The following is a 7,844-nucleotide window of genomic DNA, read 5'->3' on the forward strand; positions in this document are numbered from 1 at the left end:
ATATATATATATATATATTTATTTATTTATTTATTTATTTATTATAAATGTATTCCAATTCCTAAATGTTTTTTTTTTTAAATAGAATTTTGTTCCGAATTCTGTCCTGAATTATAAATCATGTAAAGCGAGCTTAAAATAATCATAACACTCTTTATGCATTGCGTTTCTTTTTCTGTTTTATTCTTCATATCTTTGTATCTATCTATTTATTTCAATCTATCTTTTCCATACTTCCATCCTATCTATTCTTTTTACATATTTTATCTACATTTTTTGAAGACGCAAAATATTATTTTCTTTACTATTATATTAATTTTACTAAAATATTTTTTATCACAACATATTGAATTGTCTAGATATAGCTTCCGGAATGGAGCCGTGTCTTGAATCAGCGATATGCCGACGTTTCGCAAACGTTGCAGTTTGCATCATCAGGGCTGAGAACTCTGATACTGAGCTCCCTTGGGTAAAGGTAGTCCTTATATGCCCCCCTCCCCCTCCCCCTTTGTGTAGATGGTGTTTAGGGAGTAGGGGACGAGGCTTGAATCCACTCCTACTTCCTAAACACCATCTACACAAAGGGAGAGGGGGAGGGGGGCATATAAGGACTACCTTTACCTAAGGGAGCTCAGTATCAGAGTTCTCAGCCCTGATGATGCAAACTGCAACGTTTGCGAAACGTCGGCATATCGCTGATTCAAGACACGGCTCCATTCCGGAAGCTATATCTAGACATTGTATCAATGGCCGTGAAAGCCTCAAATCTAACATATTGAATTATTTACTTCAATGTATTATACTATAAAAAACATGTACAGGGTGTCAGTAAAGTTTCGGGACGACAAAATATCTCAAAAACTAAACATTTTAGGAAAAAATGTTTCCAATAAAAGTTATAGGGTTTAAAGAAATCTATTTATTAATATTTTTAGTTTGACCTGGGGTCGGGTTGCCAAGGTCAAGATAAAGTCAACTTGAATTTTTTAAATAAAACTCCCTATTTTTTATTGTATATTCTTGTAGCTTATCTCAAGAGCTTTCCGAAATACTATAATAACGTATTTTTTCATTAAGTACGTTTTGAGTAATGATTTGAAGTTTACAGTACCGTCGCACAGTATTGCACATCGCCCGTTTTCATGGACATTAGCTATTTTATGAAACATAAATTAGTAAATTTTTGTTTTAAGAAATTGAAATTATAATGTCTCAAGTATAATAAAACGTATAAATAATTAAATTTCTGATCAAATTGTGGCCTGACAGTTGGAGAAACAAGAACATGTATATATGTAAAAATCGATTTTTATTTATTTCGTGAATAAATATCAATGTATCACTTATACTTATAACAAACGTCTTACTACTGCGGATGACCATATTTCACTACTTTGATCCTTTATATCTTGGGAAATGTTGACTTTTGGGACTTGGTGCAATGATAACTTTTTATCGGCATGGCGAAAATTATAACATAGTGAAATTTCAGCCAATTTGACCGAAAACCATTTTCCATAGATTTTGTGCGGGGTCCTTTATGATTATCAATAATATTAAGTTGTATATTTTATGCAAACGTTATTTGATATATTCCTCAACGTAGGAATATCTGGACCACATAAAGTACTTCCAGAGTAGGGAAGTATATAGAGGGGGAGTTGAAATTTCAGGACTGAAAGGAAATATTCGTTGCGGTTATATTGTCTGATCAAAATTAGCAAAATTATACTAACTGAGTGAGTCAGTTAAAGTGTTACAAACTTATATCAGGGGGAAACGAAGTATTTTAGAAAAAAATGGTTTATACAAAAGTTATGTGACTTTAAAATGGACAAGATGGTATAATTGATTTGATCTTTTAACTTTGAATAGCCGCTTAAAGATCACGTAAAAGCCATTTTTAATTTTTTAAATGAAACATCTTATTTTTCATAATATATTTTTATAGTTTACCTTGAGAACTTTCCAAAACACTATAATTAACAAGGGGACTGTCTATATACGCCGCGTTAGATTTGGCTAATCTTTATATATATTGCAGTAATTCGTTTCCTGTAAACACAGCTCGTATAACTGTTGTCAATGAACACTAGTTTACGAGAAACAGAAGTTGAAAGTTATCCGTGCGCCTAGAGTACCGCTTAAGTAGGAGCGAAGTTCAAATAGCCAGTGTGGCGCAATGAATAGAGAGTGCAATTAGAATGTTTGAAGCCATGCGTTCCATTCCGGCATGCTTCAACTTTTTTTTATTTTTTTGAAATATGAAATAAAATAAATTATTAATATATGTGAATTAGCCAACTATCATCCCAGTATTATTATCATTCACATTTTTTAAACAGAATTGTACGAAAAATAATGAAATACGCCTATCAACAAATAAATAAATTATTCTTTTAAAGTTTGGGAAGGATTTTATTTCAACGTTACGAGTCATTATATTACTTTAGAACGTTCGCCTGATGGAGTTTTAAGATTTATATCCTGTAGGAGTGGCTTAATAATGATATCGTTTTTGCTACTTGCGGAAAATTCTTCTCTATCATTTCTCCACTATACAATGAGAAAGAAACGGGTCCGCAGGTAGCAAAAACGATACCACTATTAAACCGTTCCCACAGGACACAAATCTTGAAATTTCATCAGGCAAGTATTCCAAAGTAATATAACGACTAGTAACGTAATGTTGAAATAAAATCCTTTCCGAAATTTAAAAGAAAAATTTATTCATTGATAGACGTATCTCATTACTTTTCGTACAATTTTGTTTAAAAATGTGAATGATAATAATACTGGAATAATAGTTGGCTAATTCATATATTAATAATTTATTTTATTTCATATTTCAGAAAAATGAAAAAAAAATTGGGACAAACCCCGGAATCGAACGCATGACGTCGAGCGCTCCCTACTCACTGCGCCACACTGGCTACTTGAATTTCACTCCTTCTTAAGCGGTACTCTAAGCGCATGGAAAATATTCAACTCCGGTTTTTCCTAAACTAGTGCTCATTGGCAATAGTCATACAAGCTGTGTACAGAGGAAAGGGATTACTACACATATATAAAGATTAACCAAATCTAACGCGGCGTGTTTAGTTCCTTTGTAAGTAATTTTTTATTATGTACTTTTTTAAGTACACGTATAAAGCTTGAAAGTTATAGTATCGCCGACATTAGTATTATCCAAGATGTACCATGTGGAAGTTGTTCGATAGGATTATATCTCTTTTGTGTTGTGTGTGTGTGTGTGTGTGTGTGTGTGTGTGTGTCCGTATGTATGTACGTGCGCGTGTGTGTGCGTGCGTGGGTGCATGTTTTCTAATATTGTCAAAATAAATGCGTTTGAAAAAGAATTTAACATATTGATGATTTTAGGTGAATGTAAAAATAACTACAAGGCGACTGAAATTATGTTTAATAAATACTTTCCTAATTACCCAGATAACCAAATCTGTTCGAACAAATTTTTCCCAACACTTGACTACAAATTTTGCTGCCAAAATGTCATCAAATTGGACACAACATCTGCTAAATCAAAGGTTGTTGGCAAATTGGCGTCAAATACCGAGCAAGGTTTGTACGGCGCAGTTTGACGTCAAATTGATGCCAAATACCGAACAAATCTTGATGAAATCTAATGCCAAATTGACGCCAAATACCGATCAAGGTTTGTGCGGCGCAGTTTAGCGCCAAACTTTGCTTGATATTTGGCGACAATTTGGCGTCAGATTTTGTCACCAAGCTTTGCTAACAAAACTCAAGCATATTGCGGATGTAGATGGTATCGGATTTGCCGTCAAGTTTTGGTCATATTCCCTTATAGAAAAATATTACTGGCTGTGATAAATTGGCCAGTAATAAATAGTAATTTTATTACTCGTACGAGTAATAAAATTATTGAACGACAGTAATTATCGCTGGCCAAATTATCACTTATCAGTATTAAATTTCTATAAGGGTTTGGTATCAATTTGGCGACAATTTGGTACCAAACTGTTTGCTAGGTACACACGGAAGTCTCATGTCATTTTTTCGTTTGAGAAAAGATTTCTGTAATATAGTTGCCTACTTTTTTTAATGTTACTCGTACAACATACTCCAAAGATTAAAAGTATTAATGCGATCACTTTTGGCACGCCAAGTATTTTGTGTGTGCGTGTGAAATTTTATTTAACTTTTTCCAAAATTTTTACTTTTGTATGTTTACTAAATAAACTTTTAAAAACTATTTTTTCATAATTTTGTGTAATTATCAAAAAATAAAATCACTAGATGTAGTGTTCATACATGTAAAGTAGTTATAATATTTATTGTGTATGAAATTAATTTCACTTGGCGTAAACCGTTTGATATCATTTCTTTTTGTAAGAATTTTGTCAATAACTTTTTTTATAATATTTTTTCAAAGTGGAACAAAGCGCGTGCACTTGACTTCTTTTTTACCTTTTTTTAAAGAGGTAATTTTTGTACGGATATCACTTCTTTTTGTATAATCCTTATTTCTTCTCTGAAAATATCACAACATAAGCAACATTAAACAATATAAATATAATACAGTGTAATGTCGTAAATTAACCTCTTAATGTAGTTAACCTTTTATATTGATTAACTTCTTGACATAATATGCAGGCGGACTGTCACTCGTAGCTTTATCTGTGTGTGTCAGCAGAGATTCTCACATCTCAGAAACTAATGGTACGTTCTAAAATGCATTACAAAAGTTGTGACAACCTTTAATTGACCGACTATACGCACTGTAATTGTAAATGTTGTTAGACCGATTTTTTTGGAACAAAAAAGTTAATCGAAAGAATAAATTGGTACATCAACATCTACAATTACAATGCACACATATATAAATTACCTATTTTACATTCCTTATTTACTTCTTTCTATTTTCCATCTTCATCTCGCTTATTTTTTCATCTTGCAGATTTCATTCTTCAATCCCTTCGCGACATCTCCGTTTGCCTATACCGGGTACCAGCGCCAACCAAACTTAGTACGGTCAAACTCACGACTCCGCGCGAGTCATCGTTTCATCTCTCAAGCGAGCCAAGCTCACTATTGCTTCGCTGCCAGGGACTCAGCCCTCACGCGAGGCACTCTCGCTATTGCCACGCTGCCAGGACCGCAACTCTCTCGCGAGACACGCTCGCTATTACTTCCCTGTCAGGGACACAGCGCTCTCGCGACACACGTTCGCTGGCCTAAGTCTACTCCAGACTCCTGCGTCGTCGCATCCGCGACTCTATACGCGAGAAATATTCGCTTCTCGTTTCGACGAGACTTAGCATTCGTCACACACGCGGTACTATCAACGCACGTTTACGGTTACGTGTACGTCAACGTCAGACTACGACTCGGCCGCGTACGCGATACCGAATTAGGCGTCGACTTCGCCGTGTGCACGACTGTTCAGGTGAGTCCCGCTCGCCTGTTCATCATCTCAAAGTCAGCCTCTGTTGCTCTCTCATCAAACAGAGCTGAGTCTCATTCGGACGTACCCCGATACTCACAACAGAGACGAATAAGGGTCTCAGAGTGATATTTCCTCCGAAAGGGGAGTTCCTTCCCCGCGCGGAGACGCCGGGCAACACCACGCGGACCCTACTCCGGGCACGCCGTGTTCTTAGACTCACGAACACGCTGGTACTTTCCTCCCACCATCTTACGAGGCTCCTGAATAGGAGAGCACGAGTTATACTCGCGCATTTGAAAGTAGAGGTCGACGGTACTTCGACGGCATACGAACTAGCCGCACACCAACTAGAGCTGTTCAAATCAACTTGATACAACTCTAATCTGTTTCCAGGAAAATGGGCATCATGTCATGTTTCAATTTCTTAACTGTAAAAAATGATTATTAATCATTATACTGGCACATAGAAATACTTCATAGTTGAATCTTTCATTACACAATTATACTAACACTACACAATTATCTTAATATCCTTTATCGCAAAGAACTTTTATAGTATTAAATGTGAACACAATAAGTAAATAAATCACAAATGTATCTAATAAGTAATTTAGTATTACAATTAATTATTTTAACTGTTAATTATAGCATCTGTCATATAGACTGCTCTAATCAAAATGTGCATTCTACAAACATAACATATCAAATATAAAAATGTTATTTTACATAAACATTATATGTGTAAAGTAGTTCTTTCCCACTTACGTTAATATTACGTTAATAGCTTCTTTAATATTGACAACTTTTTCGTAACTAATATGTACAACTAATGGTAAAAGTCTTGTAATTCTTGACAGCTAACTTTGGTAAATATAAGTATAACGCCCTCACCTTAGATTTTTTGAAAATCCCCAATCTTCTTATCACAGTTGTGTGCGTGCGTGCGTGCGTGCGTGCGTGCGTGCGTGCGTGCGTGCGTGCGTGCGTGTGTGTGTGTATGTGTGTGTGTGTGTGTGTATGTGTGTGTGTGTGTGTGTGACAAAGTCTCGTTGTTATTATCATAATTATATATGGTAATTATTCAGTAATTATTCACTTCATCTCAGATTTCGATAAAAATAGGCTTAATCGACGCGTTTTTGCACGAGAAACAACTTTTTCCTCTGACAAAATGTCGCTCTGCACCAAGTAGCGAAATGGGAGCCAACAAAGTGGACGACGCGTTAGGTTAGGAAATCTGTCATACCGGCCAGCTGTGACTAGGGGACTTCGCCCTCCAGACTCCTGCACCGTTGCGGGGTAGCGGCCGCAATCTTTTGTGAGAAATTCACTCTTTAGCTTAAGCAGAAGAGATTGCGGCCCATATCCCGCCGCAGTGCGGGGTCTGGAGGGGGGAGAGGCAAAGCCCTCCAGTCACACAGCTAGAGATAGACGGTATGACAGATTTTCTAACCTAACGTGCCCTCCACTTTGTCTATTAATATCTCGCTTTATAATAAAGACCGACGATTTTGTAAAATAAAAAAGTTGTTTCTTTAACAAAAACGCGTCGCTTGAGCCTACTTTCATCGAAATCGGAGGTGAAGTCACTAAACGGAATAATTGCCATGTAAATACTACTTGGTCTGTTCTTTTTAGCTGCACTACTGAACTGGTGCAATAAGTTAAAGTGAGAAAGTATATTTTGTCTTGTTCTAACTTATTGCACCAGTTCAGCAGTGCAGCTACAAAGAACAGACTTATACCGAGTTTCCGAATACCCCAAGCTGATCTGAGCCGTAGCGCCTCTGGCGACAAATACGTCAAACTGGACATTTTCTCAGACGACGAATTCCTTAATAGTAAAATTTAGCGATTTCGGACTTTGAGCTAAAATATCTCAGCTTCTAGAGAACGTAGAGCAAAAGACAGTTTTATTAACTAATGTAAGCCCAAGCAATCGATTGAGCCTATCTAGAATCGCATCTGTTCAACCGTTATGGTCAAATAAGAAATCTGGTGTGCAATCAACTAGTGTCACGGCGTAAGTATACACGGCCGTTCGCGCTTGCACTTGGCTTCGCGATACTACCGTGTCGCTTGATATATACATATACGAGGGTGGTCTGAAAAGTTTCCGACCTCAACGTGAAGATAGCAGCACTTGTAAATAAAAGCTAGTGAATTTCGTTGTTCATCTGTTGACAGTTACTCACCGAAGTTTCAGCCATTTTGGACTCGCAGTTGTTATGTAACAGTCGTTTGAGTAAGTTGATGTGAGTGTTTTTGTGAAAATGGACAAAATCGAGTATCGAGCTGTCATTAAATATTTGTTTTTGAAAGGCAATACGCCTACGCAAATCAAAGATGAGTTGGATTCTGTGTATGGGGACTCTGCACCATCATTTACGACAGTGAAATTTTGGGCCGCTGAATT

This window comes from Odontomachus brunneus, unplaced genomic scaffold (genome assembly GCF_010583005.1).
Source record: "Odontomachus brunneus isolate Ranch 3 - 2012 unplaced genomic scaffold, Obru_v1 Obru_scaffold_219, whole genome shotgun sequence".
Classification (NCBI taxonomy): domain Eukaryota; kingdom Metazoa; phylum Arthropoda; class Insecta; order Hymenoptera; family Formicidae; genus Odontomachus; species Odontomachus brunneus.